General features: G+C 45.7%; 1 long non-coding RNA gene across 1 annotated transcript; it reads right to left on the bottom strand.

Annotated features, from left to right (window-relative positions):
- Window positions 1-11322: 11322 nt before the first annotated feature.
- Window positions 11323-11745, bottom strand: LOC120843650. The gene is made up of 2 exons (XR_005716231.3): window positions 11462-11745; window positions 11323-11362 (listed from the first exon to the last, which is right to left on the bottom strand). It is a non-coding gene; the product is annotated as an uncharacterized LOC120843650 (long non-coding RNA).
- Window positions 11746-18790: the final 7045 nt, after the last annotated feature.

The following is an 18790-nucleotide window of genomic DNA, read 5'->3' as shown; positions in this document are numbered from 1 at the left end:
TAGCAGCAGTTTGCAAATCTGGGCAATGAAAATACATGAGTCAAACAAACAGTTTTTCTATTTTCTATTTCTGTTAGCATCACAACGTCAAGTTTCAAATAAAAGTAAACTATGATACTTATGACATAGCAAAAATAGTCAAAAGCAAAGTTTTTATTCTTTTTTTTTTCTGGTTCAGAACATTCAAAAACGGGAACTTGTATTAGGACTTTTAATTTTGTCATTAGCTTACCAGACTTAGGGCCACTAGGAATAACATTGCTTGTGCAATTAGGCGGCTAATTACAAGGTATGCTTTATGTTTGAAATTAGTAAAAATAACCATTTATTTTGAATGCAACACTTGCTGGGCATCAGCAAAAGCCACTAAATCAGTCAACCTTCGAACCTAGTGAAGGAATGAACTGGCGACCCGCGACGTTGACGTTGTCATAGGGGCCTTTGTCAATTTTTAAGTAAGTGGATTGTGTCTTCTCACTGCACGTATTTCATATTATTGGCAGGAAAACACTATCTCACCAGCACAGACATTAAAAACGTTGCGAGATACATGCAAGTCGTTATGTCGTTGTTGTGCGTGAAGCTGTACATGTGAATGAGCCAATTTCGAGAAACTTCGAAGTCCAAAGCCGCTGCACATCGAAAAAATTGTGTGAACAGACAGTCAAACTGACACAGTGGCACTAGGGGGGACCACCCCAGGTACAACACTCTAGGGAGTGTCGCGGCGGGCATAGAGGTCTTAGCGACGGGCAACGAGCAGAGGGAGGGAAGGGGGGGGGAGTGTCGCCACTGACCCAAGTGACTCCAGTGGACTGATAGATGAATCCACCAGACCCAGCAGACTGTGGTTGAACAACCAACAAGCTCGTCAGCCAATCGCAAATGATGGCTTCTTGAGCGGAGAGTAGCCGACCAGCCCTGCGTGAGCGATGGCATCCGCACAGGATGCCATCGCTCATGCGGGCCACTCGTCATTCGCCCACATCCAGCTGGATTACGTGGCACTATCTATAGGCCTGAGATGTCGCAATCTTTGATCACAATTTCAGTACTGAAATAGGCCGCACATGATTATAATTTTTCGAATTGCGGCATACCTCGAGCACGTATATTGCCAGGTTGAGTCATAAATAGACGATCCCAAAACCCTCCATAGTGCCCCTTTGAATTGTCTTGCACCTGCCTCTAATGTAGTGATGCAAAACTATAGATAAAGCGACTATCGATACTATAGATAGTTTTGGAAAAACTATTGATAGTATCGCAGAACTATCGATAGTCGACTATTGATAGTACTATCGATAGTTTTTCGATAGTCGACTCTCGATAATACTATGGATAGTTTTTCGATGGTCGACTATCGATAGCACTATCGATAGTTTTTTACTATCGATAGTCAGATTTCTGGCGAGTATCGATACTATCGATAGTTTTGCATTACTAGAGCGAACACAGTTGCCGCACCGCCGCTCGCCTCCCTTCGTCCTCTCTTCGCCCAAAATCCCGTCTTCGTCATCACTGAAAGCTGAGCCAAAGAAGTGCTTGGGCTAATTGGTGTCCCATTTGAAAACAAAAGAAGTGAAAGCAGTTTACAACTCCCTGTGACGCCGAATTAGAGCGCAGCCCTTGAAGAGGAGGAGGAAAGGATAATGGGGGTGGGTCAAGTGACCTACGGGGGGGGGGGAAGGGACGCGTGACCTAGGAGGGTCACGTGACGATAACGATGCCATCATCAGTGACGTCACTGATGACGTCATCGGCATCGTCACGTGACCCTCCTAGGTCACGCGATCTGTGACGTCAACGATGATTATGCGGATACCGATGACGTCATCAGCGACGATGACGTCATCGCAACGTCATCGTCATGAGTGATCATGACGATGACAATGCTGATGCCGGTGACGTCATCAGTGGCGTCATCAGTGACGATGACGTCATCGCATCGTCATCAGTGATGATGACGGTACGGATGCCGGTGATGTCATCACTAACGTCATCGAGGGTCACGTGACCACCCCAGGTCACGTGACCCAGGGGGGGGGGGGGACTCGCGCGGTGCATTATGGGACATTTCCCATAAACCCATAATGCACCGCGCGGTTACGCCGACGCCGCTCAAGCCTGAAACGGGCCCCTAAGAGCAGCGCTCTAATAAAGCGAGAAAAAGAGAAGAGGGAGCAACGCTAACTACTAGTGTCGCAAAACTATCGATAGTGAACTGTCGGCAGTACTATCGATAGGTTTACGATAGTCGACTATCGATAGTTTTCCGATAGTCGATTAACGATAATTTTCCGATAGTCAACTATCGATAGTACTATCGATAGTTTTTCGACAGTCGACTATCGATAGTACTATTGACAGTTTTTCGATAGTGGACTATATATAGTACTATCGATAAAAACTATCGATAGTTTTTCGATAGTCGAATATCGATAGTCGACTGTCGATAGTACTATTGATAGTTTTTCGATAGTTGACTGTCGATAGTACTATCGATAGTTTTGCATCACTACTCTAATGTACTACCTTGATCGTACAGTCTCGCCATTAAACCAACTGATGACTGTCAGCCGAGGCCCTGTGGCCACGCAATGATGCAGCCTGCCGGGTGCTCATCAACCATATGTTTTTGAATTTATTTATTTTTTATTATTTACATATACTGCAGGCAGCGGCGCTGCCCAAGCAGGGGAGGGTTACAAAAGGAGTTTAGTTAACAAATGATCGAATTGGTTGACATGAGTACATTCCATAAGCAATGACGGCAAACAGTTCCATTGTTCAATTGTGTTAGGGAAAAATGACTTCTGAAAAAGGTTAGTTCTGGCATAGTATGGGCATATGACTTTGGAATGATTTAGTCGAGCTGACCTTTGTGGCACAGGGCGAAGATAAGTGTCACTTGATAGACCAGATGAATTGTTATAAAGTAAGTAAGGAAACTTCAGCCTAGAGATTTGTCGGCGAAGGTGGAGCGGTTCGAGGTCAAGCTGCTTTAACAAGTTAGTTACTGATGATGAAGTGCGGTAGTCAGATAGGATGAATCTTGCAGCAAGACGTTGGATCCGCTCCACCTCCGCAATATCTTTCACCAAATACGGGTCCCACACAATAGAGGCGTACTCTAGAACTGGGCGAACCAGAGAACGATAAGCTACAAGTTTCACAGCCGACTGACACCCTTTGAGTTTTCTTCGAAGAAAGCATAGCTTTCTGAACGCTTTGGCACATATGTTGTTGATGTGCTGGTCCCATTTTAGGTTGTTTTTAATTGTGAGACCTAAGTATTTTACAGAGGAAACTTCTTGAATGCACTGGTTGCCAATATGGTAAATGTAAGAAAGGGGCTTTTTTTTAGTAGTCAGTGTCATTGAGACGGTTTTAGAGAAGTTAATTTTCATTTTCTGAAGGTCGCACCAGTCCGCAAGTTTACAAAGGTTTTCATTCAATGTAGTCTGACAGGAAGAACTTTTGACAAGGCTATACATTACGCAGTCATCCGCGAACAATTTAACACTAACACATTCATCAATATTTTTGGAAATGTTGTTAATATAAATCAAAAAAAGTAACGGTGCGAGCACGGAGCCCTGTGGTACACCCGACAAGACCTGTAGGTTATCAGATTTAGAGCCATCACGTTCAACGAATTGAGAGCGGTTTTGTAGATAGGCCTGTATCCAACGAACCAGCCTATCAGGAAGTCCTGCCTCTTTCAATCTATCAATGAGCAGATTGTGAGGCACGCGATCGAACGCCTTAGATAGATCTAAAAAAATTGCGTCGATTTGGTGACGATTGTCCATCGCGGCTGCAAAATCGTGGACTACAGATATTAGCTGAGTCGTTGTGGAAACGTTTCTACGAAATCCGTGTTGGTTCTTGTCAAAAAAATTGGTCGACTCTAGGTAACGAGATATATGGTTAGCGATTATGTGCTCAAGTAACTTGCAACATGTGCTTATTAAAGAAATAGGTCTGTAATTTCCGGCGTCTAATTTGTCACCTGATTTAAATACTGGAACTACTCTAGCCGTTAGCCAATCTGCTGGTAAGGAACATTGATTAAGTGAGGCACTGAAAAGCAAGTAAAGGTACTCGGAGACTATTTCCGAGTAGCGATGAAGAAAGGAATTAGGTATAGCATCAGCACCGCATGATTTCTTTACATTGATATTCAACAAAAGCGAAAACATGCCCTCATGACTGAGCACCACATCTGGCATTTTAACAGAAGCGGATGAAGAGGCATAATTGTCATTCTCAATCAAAAGGGAATCGGGTGTAGTAAACGCTCTGTGAAAACTGGCATTGAACTCATTTGCAATTTCTTTACCGTTAGTTGACACAATACCATTAATTCTTAGTTGTTCGACTCGTTCACTAGTATCAGATAGAAAACGCCAAAACTTTTGAGGTGATTCTAATAAAAAGGAAGTAAGAGTTTGCCCATAATATTTATCACGTGCGATGCGTATTTTACTGAGTAATTCATCATTCAGGACGTTCAGCTCTGAGCTATTTTTATTTTTTGCCTTTCGTTTGCGTTTGACACGCCTCTTAAGGTGAATAATCTCACGGTTAATCCATGGATTGTGTTTTCTGATTGGTTTTCGACGGATCGGAACAAACTGATTTATGCAGGACGTGACGAGGCTTTTGAACGTTTCCCATAGAAGAGAGACGTCATCGATACGCTCAAAATTCGTGAAAGAAAAATGTAAACAATCAAGAACTGATTCATCGTCTGCAGCTGAAAAATCAATGAAAGTCTTAAGGGGGGGCGTTGGTGTTGTTTTTTTGATAAGCAAATTTAGATTTACCAGTTTGTGATCGGCGATTCCATTTGCGGTAGAGACTGTACAGTCGCCGGGAAAATCTTTGATAAAAATAAGGTCTAGGATTGACTGAGTTGTCTCTGTGACTCGAGTGGGAACAGTGACTATCTGTTTAAGATCGTGGAAAAAGGCAGAATCAAGAAGCAGGCGTGCGCTCTCGACGTCATGATAGCCCGAGATAGCTAACGCATTCCAGTCAATCCCAGGTAGGTTAAAGTCGCCAGTGAGCACACATTTTTTATTAGGCGTGAGCATGCGATCAAGATAGTTTGCCAGCAATTCAATATATGATACAGGACTATTGGGCGGTCTGTAAACGACGCCAAATAAAGTAGAAATATTTCGATAACGGATTTCGCACCAAATGCTTTCGTGTTCCGGAATGTTTTCAAGCCTAATGATATCAACTTCTTTCTTTGCTATTATAGCTACGCCTCCACCACGTCCTTCACGATCCCGTCTTACTATTTTATGTGAGGGGGGTATAATTTCGGAATCAGTAATATTTGGTGATAGCCATGTCTCTGTAACCGCCAGTAGGTGAGGGTCGTAGAGGAGGAGAACTTCTTCTAATTGTTGGGATTTGTTAGCAATACTTCTTCCGTTCAGCACACTTATCCGAAGCGTTTTAAACTCGTTTCAAGAAGATGCCTGAGCAGAGTTGGATTGGCGAACTTGTTTCGGACGGAAATTGGTAGAGTGAACCTGTTTTGGGCACGAGTTAACATCGTCCCAAATATAAACCGTGTCATCCACCCGAAGGCGGTCGTAGTCCAGAGTCACTTTGCGGCCCTGGGCTTTGAACTCTTTGCCATGTTGCCACAATTTTGACCGCTTGTTAAGTGTAGCTCTGCAGTAATCGTGACTAATTGATATATTTGAACCTTTTAGTTTAGGACAACTCTGCAAAACATGCATTTTCTCGTTGTAGTCAAAAAAAATTTAGCATGACGGGTCTTGTCTTATCGGCTCTTTTTACGCCGATCCTGTGCACTCTTTCTACTGATTGTACTGTAACACCCAATTTAGTATAAAAAATATCTTCCAACACATGCTGCTTTAAACGAGCAGGGATTTCGCCTTCCGTTTCTGGGAGGCCAAAGATTACTAGGTTTCGGCGGCGACTTCTATCTTCAAAATCTTCCATTTTCTGCTGTTGCTCAGTAATTATTTTCTTAAGAGACGAGACTTCTGACTTTAAGTGATTAATTTCTTCGGTATGCTGGGTTAAGACTTTAAGCGAGTCGTTTAACTCAGCAAACCTAGTTTTTATTGTTTCTTCCATTGTGGACTGTTGCAAAGAAACTTTGTCGATTGAAGCCTGTAGAGCTGAACGCATTTCCTGAAGAAGTTGCTTAACCTCAGGACCGGGATTTCGCTCAACGTCACCGGCAAGTAGAATCAGAACACTTAGAGCTTCATCAATCAGCGAAAAACACTTTGCCAGGCACGGCAGGACAATAATATTTCTATTATTACTACGAAAACATTTTCCATAGTTTCTACGAACCTGTGCGAGTAATAAGAAGGGGTTCATTGATGCGTCCGTGGTGGTCCCGCCGTGCCCTCTGAAGCCTTGAAGACCGTGCATGGCTATATGCCCCGTTGAAGATGGCGCTGTTGTCGAAGCTTGGAAGGGTGGATGAGTCATCAAGCCACATCCCACTTCTGTTTCCACGTGGTCTTGCTCGGTGATGAACGCAGCGAACTTGCTTGGCGCATTGCACCGTGATGCACAATCAAGTGCAGTCCACAGCGTGACCTGTGCGAGTAATAAGAAGGGGTTCATTGATGCGTCCGTGGTGGTCCCGCCGTGCCCTCTGAAGCCTTGAAGACCGTGCATGGCTATATGCCCCGTTGAAGATGGCGCTGTTGTCGAAGCTTGGAAGGGTGGATGAGTCATCAAGCCACATCCCACTTCTGTTTCCACGTGGTCTTGCTCGGTGATGAACGCAGCGAACTTGCTTGGCGCATTGCACCGTGATGCACAATCAAGTGCAGTCCACAGCGTGACCTGTGCGAGTAATAAGAAGGGGTTCATTGATGCGTCCGTGGTGGTCCCGCCGTGCCCTCTCTGTGCGAGTAATGGCTGGTGCCATGCATTTACCTGTGTTGTGTCCTCACCTAAAGGGTATATCTTACACCTTGAGCATTATCCCAGGTCAGCTGAGTCAACCCAAGTTGGCAATTGCGATCTGCCACTAGCCTTACAACAGTTAAAAAAAACAGCCTGTATAACCAGGGTATTACTCACCTTCAATCCCATCTTTTTGTGAGGTTATGTAGTCGATGGTAGTCTTCAGTTTGTTGTTCTCTTCCTGAAGCTCGTGCATGTGACTCTTCAATGAGTTGTTCTCTACCTCCAGTACTTCGCAGTGCTTGCAAGTTTCCAACTGAAAAATAACCGTTGTATTGCTAAATTGTTGCAAAATTGCAAAATTCGTACGCCCTACTATCCTGCTAGACTGACTGTCTTTGCAATGACATATCTTGAAGTGGACAACCACAAATTATGAGGTCAAAATATTTGCTCCCAGCATATGCACAAGAGTGGCACAGTATGTGTCGGCAACCTCAAGTATAGTTTAGTGAAGTGCAGACTTCCACTACTTTTCGACCTCACATGTCAAGTTCAGCTTTTTTCTTTTCAAATGGACATTCAGGAGGTGCCCTTGAGCGTCTGTTTACTCTCTCTCAGGTGATCCGAGTTTTCAGAGGTCTTTGCTTTTATACAGCTCGAAATTTTTCCGATCAAAGCACTGAACATAGAAATATTTACCATTTGCATCCTACCGATTCTCAAAACTTCAACATAAGGCTCTTCATTCATTAAAATGAAATGCAAAAGAACAAAAAGTTCATAAAAGATTGATTGCAAAGCAGACTGCAAAAATATTTTCGAGTTTCCACAGGATTTGTCTAAAAATGTAGTCACCAACATTGTTTCCTATGACCTAAGGGCAGGGGTCTAAATTGACATTTAAGTAAGTTTATAAATTAACAGTCCACAGAAAGAATAAAGCAAACTTGGGACGATGGACGACAAACATTTCTTTCAACTCACAACAACATAAGATTACTGTTGCTGCAAGTTGAAAGAAATAATTGTCATTTATCGTCCCGAGTATGTTTTAATCTTTCTGTGGTCTGTGAATTTTGCCAACACGCTCTTCGTTTAATTTGAATTGATAAATAAATTTTACCATGATTGCTGCAATGTCACATTGATAGGGCATCCAAGCTTCAGTTACGGCGTACAGCTTTTATTCACATTGAACTGGAGCAACAATATAAACACTTCTGTGCAGATGTGCATGGGTGCTGCTATTACTGACCTTCAGGTTTAATTTAAATCTATTTCACTCGCTACACTCCATCACTGTGGCCACATGACAAGCTGTATAGTTTGAAGACGTTCTGTGCTTTTTGACGTCGAGATGCTGCCGCGCTTGTGCATGGCTGAGAGCTGTGGCAACGACTTGGTCGACAGCACTATGCCGATCAACAAGTTTCCGAACGACAAAAAACTTCATGCCCTGTGGATCCAGCTGCACGTCTATCGCTTCCGATGTGGGTTCCGACGCCTGCTGCTCGCTTCCCGAAATTAACCCCTTAAAGGAGCGATGCAACAATTTTTGTACTTTGCGCAAATACCGCTTAAAACGGATCCCTAACGTTAATGACTTATGAAACACGCGTTCGTTTTTCACCCCACGCAATAGAAGTCCCAGAAAAAAATTAAAGACAAACGAGCAGCGTTCACCCCCTCAACTCGCAGCTAGTACAAGCGGCCACGTGATCTGAAGCCGATTATATGCCGCCAGTGTTGATCATAGCCACGCGCTGGGGTTGGCAAAGCGCAGGACACGCGCTGAGTTCCAGACATTGTTATGGCTCGGCTGTTGTCGTCGTTGCAGCGATTGGACACGGGTCACTACCCTAGGTAGCGATTATCACGAGCCCAAGTCGAGTGCCCACGCAATGCTCGGGACCAATCTATGAACCGCATTCAAACATCGTCACTTGGGTGTACTACGATCCCCACGGTACGTCACCAAATTTTGCGAGGAAGAGATTGAATGAAAATGATCGCTTTTGTCCTTGAAATTACACCGCAACAAAGGAGTTTCTTGGCCAGTGGCGTTGCGTGCGAGTATCCTTGAGTCCCAGGTGTGCCAGTAAGCTCGTGTCAAGTGAAAAACATTTCAAATGAATATCGTTGCACAGCTCCTTTAAGTGCCTTAGACGAGCTGAGCTCGTCGGCCATTTTTAGGCTAAAAATGCCATGAACGAGCTCAGCTCGTCCAGTGGTTTCTTCGGCAGCCCTCAATTCTACGGACGAGCAAGGCTCGTCCGTGTAGTTTTGCTGTGGTGATGATAGAGGGCAGCATTTGTATTAGTTGGCTAATATTTTTTTTGCCTCCACAGATTTTTTGTAATAAACTTTTCAAATTATGTGTAATACTAGAGAAATAAAAATTCAAAATAAAAAAAAATTGGCACTTTTAGTGTACTTTCGGGAAAAAAATGTGGCACTTAAGGGGTTAATACAGAGAGGGCGGTATCCTCACCCTCACTTGTGTCGTTCAAGTCTATGTTCCCAAGGAATCGTCCTGAAGCGCCATTTCACGACGTGCACGACTGATCTCACACGTGAAACGCTCGTCACCCCACGGGTACCTCGGACGGCTCGGCCATAACATGCTTTCCGAAATTAATACGGAGAGGGCAGTGTTGATGTCCTCATCTAGAGACTGCCGTGTTCATGTTAAGGCCCGTTCACACTCTTGCAACTAAGTACGACCGAGAGAGACCAGACCGGTTTTTAAGCCTTTTGCAACTTCTTAGGACCGGATGCGCCAGAGCGGAGCTGGTCCTAAGAGATCGCAAGAGGCTTAAAAACCAGTCTGGTCTCTCCCAGTCTTGCTCAGTCACAAGAGTGTGAACGGGCCTTTACTAGCGGAGACTTCACATGGGTCGAACTTTCGTCCGTTTGAGAGGTTCAACATCCCAGTGAGAGAAGGTCAGTTATGGCGGCTTTAAAAGGGTACGGAAACAAAAATGGAAATATTCAAATGTTGTTCGGAAATGAGTCAAGCATGACATATAATAACCGGAAATGATAATCGCATGTTCGTATTTTGAACGACTGGCTATATGTTTCGTTCGAAACGGTGCACTCGAGCAAGCGCTCGAAGAAAAGCGAACGGAGAGCGCGATGCGTCATGGGATATCCTGCGCAAACAAAAAAACAAACAAGATTCTCCCACATTTGTGACATAGCAAGGCTGGCGTGGTTATGAGCTTTGCCGTTGGTGGCATTGTCAGTGTTGTGGTGGCGTCAACAGCGTCAACATGTTACAACCGAGCCGTTCGAAGTACTCGTGGGGTGACGAGCGTTTCAAGTACGAGGTCAGTCGTGCGTGTCGTGTTTCTGTGGCCCACTCCAATGGCGCTTCAGGACAATATCCTTGGGAACATAAACTTGAACGATACAAGTGAGGATGAGGACACCGGCACCACCCGCTCCGTATTCATTTCGGAAAGCGAGCAGCAGGCATCAGAACCCACATCGGAAACAATGGACGTGCAACCGGATCCGCAGGGCCCGAAGTTTCTCGTCGTTCGGAAACTTGTTGATCGGCATATCGCTGTCGACCAAGTCGTTACCACAGTTCTCAGCCATGCAGAAGCACAGCAGCATCTCGACGTCAATAAGCGCAGAACAGCTTCGAACTGTACAGCGAAGTCACAGGATCAACTCTGTGACATTCCTCAATGAGTCCATCATGGCATCTCGTTGGCTTCCTTTGCAAAGGGACAAAGCGCACGGATCAACATTGGCATGAGCAAAGGATTTGCAATCACGTTCAGGCCGAGGTCATTTAAAACAGTTGAGCATACTTCCAAAGGGCAGCGCCGCTCCGATGTTTAGTACTGCTACGTAACGGTTCCTGCCATGTCATGACTATGTAGCAAGATTCCCGACGTAGCTAGATTACCTCTTAACTAAGCTTTACAGGGATCCACCAGGTGCACATTGAAAGATCGCTTAATTAGCTTTAAATTTTGTTTTCTTGGGCCTTCCAAAGAAAGATTGGTGCTTTTGAGGCTGGGTGCAACATGCAACAGATTTAAGCTAGAAAATGCGCGCTGGAATTTCATTTCCGTACCCCATTAATCTGGCGCGTGCTAAAAGCGTCTATACTAAATAAAAACTCAAAATGTCTTGTGCAGAAATAATTTGCGAGCTCTGTTAAACTTCCTTTTTTTTTTTAAGCGTAGAAACAGTAATTAGGTACGCCAGTTTGGATTAGAAACAGCACACACCCTTCAAATAGTCCTAAAATAGCATTCCTCGGCTGAAGCTCGTTGCCGCCACAAATATCTGACACATATCATGACGGGCACACGTACCTGGCCGCCGTCTTCCGACGCCCCATTAGAAGACGCTTCTTTCACCTCCTTGTTTTTCGTTATTTGCTGACACCGCTTCTCCATTTGTGCGGCGCTCCCTGTTCAGAAAGGACAGTTGCGAAATCGAAGGCGGGCAAATCACGCATTGAAAATAACGCTGGATTCTTCTCAAACCGAGAGCATCGAAGCAAGCTTACCGACAGCCTCGATCCTTGCCGGGTGTTTCTCGCCCTTCCAACGTATCAGTACGTCGGTTGCAAACACGCTTGGATCTTTGCTATTGTGAATTATAAGCGCCCCGATTTTTGTGTCAACGATGTCCCTTATGCTCACAACGTCAAAAAGGCGGGTCCTGCCCGTATTTAGCCATCTTATTAGGACGTGACTCATGATTGAAAAAACAGTAAAACACCTAATGGACTATAAACCAAAAACCAACGTGGTCGCAACGTAACAAAAGAAGCAAAGCAGAAAGACAGGAGAGCGCACGTGTGCAAAGCTGGATTGAACTGGATTGGATTAGATGCGACTTCAGCGGTAGCTGGACACCAGTGTTGACAGACGACAATTGTTTTAAAGTAAATGTAAATGCAATATGCTATTCGCGCAGCAACTACTTATTCCATTATATATTTAGTAGGTAACTCACTAAAAAAATGTACTTAGAATACGCAAACATTCTCAAGGTGCAGGCGAGCTGGTGTATGTGAACCATGATGTTAAAATCCTGAAACTGGGAAAGAAATTTAAAAGAAATAGTGCAAGGAGACACAGAAAAACGGGGACAGGACAATCGTCTAGCTAACAAAATTTATTCCGTCCACAGCTTTTATAGCCAACTCCCAAGGTCACCGCCAACTCACACCGATAGACTTCTCCCCTTTTCTGTGTCTTCTTACACTTTTTCTTTCAAGTTACCTTCCCAGTCTCAGGATTTTAACTGCAATACGCGTTGAAAGCAAACGGACAAACGTGCTTTGTTCGTTGTCTGGCGGGAGAGCCGGAACCGGGCACGTTAACCTCTTTTCGGGGCATCTGGAAATGTAAAGTAGGGATGTTTCTGTAGTAACGGAAGGCACTCATTTTGGTTCTAATGGATGTCTTTGAACGGTTTGGAATCCCTAACGTGCTAATCTCTGACCGAGGACTTCCCTTTGATTCAGTAATATTCAGAGCACTAGTGCAAGAATGGGACATCATTCACGAGCCATCATCACCACCTTATCCCAGATCTCTTAAATCCATGCTCGCTAAGTCGCGCAGCGATGGTAAGGATCTTGCTCAACTACCGCTCCACCCCTAACATCGGATCTGTTTTTTAAGCAGAGCTACTGATGGGCAGGGAGCTAAGAACATTCATCTCTGCCCTACCTCAAAGCTTGGAACCAATATTTCCTACTCAAGCTCACAAGAAGCTTCTCAGAGACATCAGGAACAGCACAAGTATAAAGACTGCCACACCCAGGCTCTCTTGGCTCTCGCAAAGGACCAGCCTGTTTGGTTTAGGTAAGTTCGGTGTGTATACCAGATGCATGGGCCTCCGCCTTTCCACCGAACTAGCACGCCTGACGTATTCCCATTATTTTCTTATTTCAAGGGCAATAAAGTATGAAGTTGAAAAAGAGCACCTGGCAAAAGGCAGTCATAATACAATTTGGTTTCGAACCGAGGCGCTACAGTGCAAACTCCTAGCGGCGGTGTGTACGTCAGGAACCACTATCACCTCAGACCATCCTCAGACCCCGTAGTCCAAGGGCTGAAGACGGCGGCTGCTCAGCAGAAGAGTACTTTCCTGACGAACCAGGAATCCAAGAAATGGTCAGGCTCGTCCAGATGTGACACGTTCAGGACGATATCACACGTAAACCGGCAAAAAGACTGAACATCTTGCGGTGTTTTTTTTTTTTTTTTTTTTTTTTTTTTTTTTAAGGGCGTGTTTTGTATAGACGTTTCCAATGTTTACAAGATCACAGTCCAGCGTGCGATCTTCACAGCCCAGCACACGCGTGTTCGTCGCTTCGGAAAGCGAGCAAAGCACGCGCCATACGCACGAACACTCAAAATGGCACCGGCCACACGCTCTTTTTTGGAAAGGTCTATTGATTTGGATGTTCCTAACGCCGTGTGCGTTGTCGGAAATATCCCCAAGAAAAGGTCAGCCCCACCAGAGCTTGACACGCGTCCATGCGGCCACACCACGCGCTTACCTTCGCAACCAACGAGTCTTTGTGACGTTCCTTCCAGAAAACAACATATCAGGCACTTTTTGTGATGAGGTTAAAGAGAGCCGAGTCAGTGAGCTCCAAACAAAGGTACTCATTGGAGCTCCAAACGTGGGCGTTGGCTAAAATGTCATTCGATCAAGTGAGTGCCTCCCGGTTCGCCCTACGCCTAGTCGGCCATCTTTCATGTATCCATTAATCCAGCACAAAGCTGCGCGCCGCGGAGGCGCAGTGGCCACGAGGAGCTGGCGAACCTGGCAGAGCGAGCTGTCGACGAAACGTCGCAACGTCTGTCGATGAAACGAGTGGGCGCTCGTTTCCACGAAACGATCTGTCGATGAAACATCGCACTGTCGACGAAACATTTTGTCCATGAAACGTCGTTCGACGAACTGATTGCCACCGTAGCAGGCTTGCCAAAACTACGTTCACGCGCACGCTGCACATGTTTGCACGCACGGGGCATCAATGCTCAGTCAGATAGATGCGGGTAGGGGTGGGGATTGAACCTGTTTCTGCAGCGCAAGAATTCGCTCTCACCCCCTGAGTACAGTGTACCCTGAGCGTCACGCGACCGATGACTCGGCCCCAAATTTTTCTTTTATCACCTAAACCTAAATCTACACAAGAGAGCCCGCGTGGCTGCGGTGCACGTAAGCACGTGCAGTGCACGCATCGTTCAGAACAGCATTCGCACATGTAATGTAGCCACATAGCTTAGACCTTGAGGAGGTGGAGCGAAAGCAAGCGCCGTGTAAACGGCGGAAGCAGATATAATATGATTCTATCATTTAATTTTATATCGAATAGGAAACGAATTTTAGGCCAACACTTTAAGAAGAAGGATAGAAAACAGGCTAGGTGGCGCAAGCTACCGGATTTATTTAGATTCACTCAGAGTTCTGGATTTGTGGCACAAAAATGGCTAAGCGAAGATTATATACATAAAAAAAGAACAAAAAAAAACGTCTCGGGTTAAGGCACTGGGTTAAGGACGCCGTAGTTAATGGCCAATCTTGTTTCGGGAAAGTTTCAGGCCGACGATCTCGTCGAGCTTTGAAAGGGGACGCCAGAGAATCCAAATCCCTATCCATAGTTTTGTTGCTCGCCATCGTTCGCAACCGCAGCAGCCGCAGCTCGCATCGGCGTCGCCGGTGGAACGGCACTACTGATACAGAGCTCTGTTGGCTCTGTGAAGACGATCATGAGTCGACGGCACGCATGTTTCGAGACCTTAACGTCTACACCATCAGGTTGATAAAACGATCCCTGTGTATTTAACACAAGCGTGCTATAGCTGCGCCTGAGCTTCACTTTGAAAAAGTCGCCTCGGGGTTCGTCGGCATCGTTGGTTTTCACAGCTTGCCTAACGGTGAGTGCGCATTTCTCTCACTGCTATTTCCAAAACTGGTCGTGTTCTACAGGGAGTTTGTGAGAAACCCGGACCGTGTTTTTCGCTCTGCAAAATTTAACTAAACATTGTGAATATTTCGCACACTGCCAGAACGTAGCCCTAGCGGTTGGAGCAAGACGCCGACATAGCGTCAGCGAAGTAATGAGCAGCTGTCGAAAAATTTCAATCTGAAAATAGGCGTTCGTTCGCGCGACTCCGTCTGCCGCAAGTTTCACGTTGAAAATTTGGAATAAAATGGCTGAACCTTCGAAATCGACGACGCTACGTTTTGAAACTTCTGCATGTTGCTTCAACCGCTAGGGCTGCGTTCTGTTGTCGTTGGAGCTAAAGCCCCTTGATGAAGGCCTTTTCTTACAAGTACCGCCAACCCTTGTTGTAAAAACGCGCGAGACGCGTGCCGCGAGCGCGTGCTCCGCCGCCATTCGCTTCCAAGGGCCGCTCATTTCAGTGCTGCACCGCCATTTGCTTCCAAGGGCCGCTCGAGACATGGGGCTCGTGCGCTCGCGCATTTGACGCTACTTGCAAGACACGCAATCACATCGAGGGGCTTTAGTTTGAGCTCGCTCTGATGTCTGGCTTATTTTCACGTTGCGAAAGACACCGCTCGGTTTTCTTGCAAGCAACCTGCTATTTTGTTGAACGTGTGAATCGGAATTTGATGAATGGCATGTTGCTTGTTTTATGCCTATCAGAGTACTGGGGTCTATGTTGCACTTTTTGGACTCCCAGGAGACTAGGGAGAAGGAAGTGACGTCAACGACACAGCAAACGCAGATTGGATGTTGACAGAAGAAAACAAATTCAACATCCAATCTGCATTTGCTGCGTCGTTGACGTCACTTCCATCTCCCTGGCCTCCTGGGAGTCCAAAACGTGCAACATAGCCCCCCTGGAGGGGTTATGTTCGACAAATGTTTCATTTCTCCTAAAGAGAAACGGAAGTGACGATATCGCGTCTGATTGGTTAGAGGCTCCAATGACGAAAGAGTTAACTTTTGTCATTTGAGTCTCTAGCCAATCAGACACGATATCGTCACTTCCGTTTCTTTTTAGCAGAAACAAAACATTTGTCGAACATAGCCACCCTCCTCGCCATCAAAAACACCGACATTGTTTCCTGACAGTCAGTTCATCGAACAACGTTTCACCCACAGGTCATTTGGTCGACACTGCAATGTTTGATTGATAAATAGTTTGGTCAAAACGTTCTTGTGTTCCTTTAGTCGACATAGCTTGCGACGTTTGGTCGACACATTTTTTTCATTACACACTGCCTAAAAGAATTTCAAAAAGAATTGTCACGCCCTATCTGGCACATAATCTTGGCGGTGCATGTAGGCTGCCCCGTGCATGTCTAGATTTAGGCATTGCGGCTATACTCGTTTGCAGGTACGGTCTTGGGATGCTGCATCTTGCTCGTGGGGCAGCAGGATAATCCTACTATGACACCCTCCTAAGGCCTGCCCAAGGTGGCTGGACTGGTGTTCCAACCATGCGTTCATCACAGTGTTAATGAAACGTTTTCCTACACATGGCTTGCACTGACGTCACATCACTCGCCATTGCTCCACACCATGCTCCTGTGCCCGTATCTTCTGCAGCTTACATTTCGCGGTGTCAAATTTGTTCTTCTCAACAAGGCTTGCCGAGAATAACAAATTGGATTGTGCGAAATGCATGCTGCAGAAGGTACAGGCACATGTGCAAGTATATCGTACCAGCCACAGTGGTGGCTGGTACGATGCCATATGACATCACGTGCAAGGCATGTATTAAAAGTTGTCTATGAAAAGTGTGTCGACAAAATGTGTGTAGTCGAAATGACACAAACCCTTTGCAATTATTTATTAACACGTTATATGACATGTGCATTCATTAGATGTAAATGAACCCATTTTATTTTTCAGATGGAGCAGGCAGAGGGTTACAAAAGCTACCTCCGGTGCGACACCTCTAGTATGCCCAGGCGTTCTGCATATCGCTACAAAAAGCAACATGCTGAACAGAACGATTCTGCCAGGTAATTATTTTCTATGCATACAAGGATGGATTGTCACCATCATAGGGAAAGAAGAAGTCTGAAACTCCAACCTTGAAACTCCCACACTTGTCCGCTTTTCCTGGAACTTTCTGGCTAGCATCAAGTTGCTCTGTATTCAAAATTGAATCCTTTACCTTTCCATTAAGACCACTTTGATATGTAGCTTGCATGGCATCACACTAAAGAAGAGGCTAGTCCCTACAATATGCTAGCTGCATTTGTGACCACATGCCGCAGTGCTGGCCTACAAGTACCAATTAGGCAGATTTGAGTTCCGAATGGAACGCAAAGTGTTTGCAATTTGACGCAGGCTTATTGTGGGGACCAGACAGTAGCCGCGTTTACATGAATGCGACTTGGTCGCATTGAGTCCAGTTGTCGCATTCAATGCGGTCACGTAAACGGCATAATGCTCTAGGAAAGCGCATTGCATTCGAGTCGCTGGACAGAGGTGTATCGAGGCAGCAAAGGCTCATTCATTCAACCGATGTAAATGCAGGTCGCATCGCATTTTGGAACAGGAGGGGTTATGGGAAGGCGCTCGCTGTGGGAGCGAGTGAAAAGCTGGGACCATGGGGGCGGCCAGCCTCGTCGGCAACGGCGGATAGCGGTCCCGTCTGATCGCCTGCAGTTTTCTCCCAAGAAGAAACGCAAGCTTTTATTGTCAAACAAAGGGAGCATAATATAGCCGAGCTGCTCGGTGAGGGCGGCCCCCGTCCAGGCCTTGGAAAATACGACTTGCGCGTCTGGAAAAGTCCCTATAAGCTTCGGCGCAAGCACAAACGATGCCGAGAGATCCGAGCACCGCATGGTAGCACAGAACAAGCAGCTCCTACCTCAATGCCTTCCTTGGCTGCGCCGGAGCCTTTCGGCCTCGAGGTGCGGTCGCGGTTGGCAAGGTTTAGCGAGGTGAAGCGCAGTGGCGTCCTCGGGGCGGTTGGAAACAATCTCGCTCGCCAGGCCGTGCGCACGCACGTCACCTCTGATCCAGAGTGGCCCGGCAACCCAACCCGGAGCCCAAAACCCTAGTGTTTTGATGTTTCTTCCATCTTGTAACTTCTTGCACAGCATTGAAGAAAGTGGGCATGATTCTTACACTTGTTGGGGGCGTTGAAAGGCCTTCACATGCAATGCTCCGAAAAATTGTGTTCATATGGTGCAGCTGGTGCCGAAAATGCAGCTTTTACCTTGAGCTTTGACACGGCGTGGTACCACCTTCGCGTAGGTGGATTCGTGGAGGGATTCGTGTCTCTTGAGGAAAGTGTTTAATTATGGTAATATTGGTACAGGTATCGAATGGAACTTAAGAAAATGTGTAATTAATGTATATTTCATTACATGTTGCACGTGGGCTCCCAGTAGTTGCTATGTCGCCGCTATTTTTTCTGCTACCAGAGCTCTTGATCATTTAAGAATGTATGGGTTGTTCTCATGTGGAAGCAGCAGCTCTCATAAGTTGCCCAGCCTCGTGCATTTACGACTTTGGAAGAAGAGATGACATAAAATATAAGTTTCAAAGTTAGGAGAGCAGCTTTATGTTGGTCGTCATGTGTTTTTCGTGTAAGATGAAATGTTTTATGCCGCTACATCCTGTGAGGTGGCAAGATAGTGGTGAAATGTGTCATAGCTTATTGTGGACGACCCAGGCTACTACCTCTGACTTCAGCTGTGTGTACCATATTTGCATTAATTGTCTTATTAAGTTGTGCATTACAATAACCCTTTGTTTTACCTAGGCAGCTTGAAGCACAGCCAGGTCTTATTCTGGTGGTGAATCTCACCTGCAAAGGCATTGTGCATGGCTATAAGCACGGAGGTGCACGGCAGATTTTCATTGCACAGCACGCAC

The sequence above is a fragment of the Ixodes scapularis genome, unplaced genomic scaffold (genome assembly GCF_016920785.2).
Source record: "Ixodes scapularis isolate PalLabHiFi unplaced genomic scaffold, ASM1692078v2 PGA_scaffold6__148_contigs__length_123643588, whole genome shotgun sequence".
Classification (NCBI taxonomy): Eukaryota; Metazoa; Arthropoda; class Arachnida; order Ixodida; family Ixodidae; genus Ixodes; species Ixodes scapularis.
The sequence above is the reverse complement of the archived record's forward strand: the minus strand, read 5'-3'. Positions and strand labels throughout refer to the sequence as shown.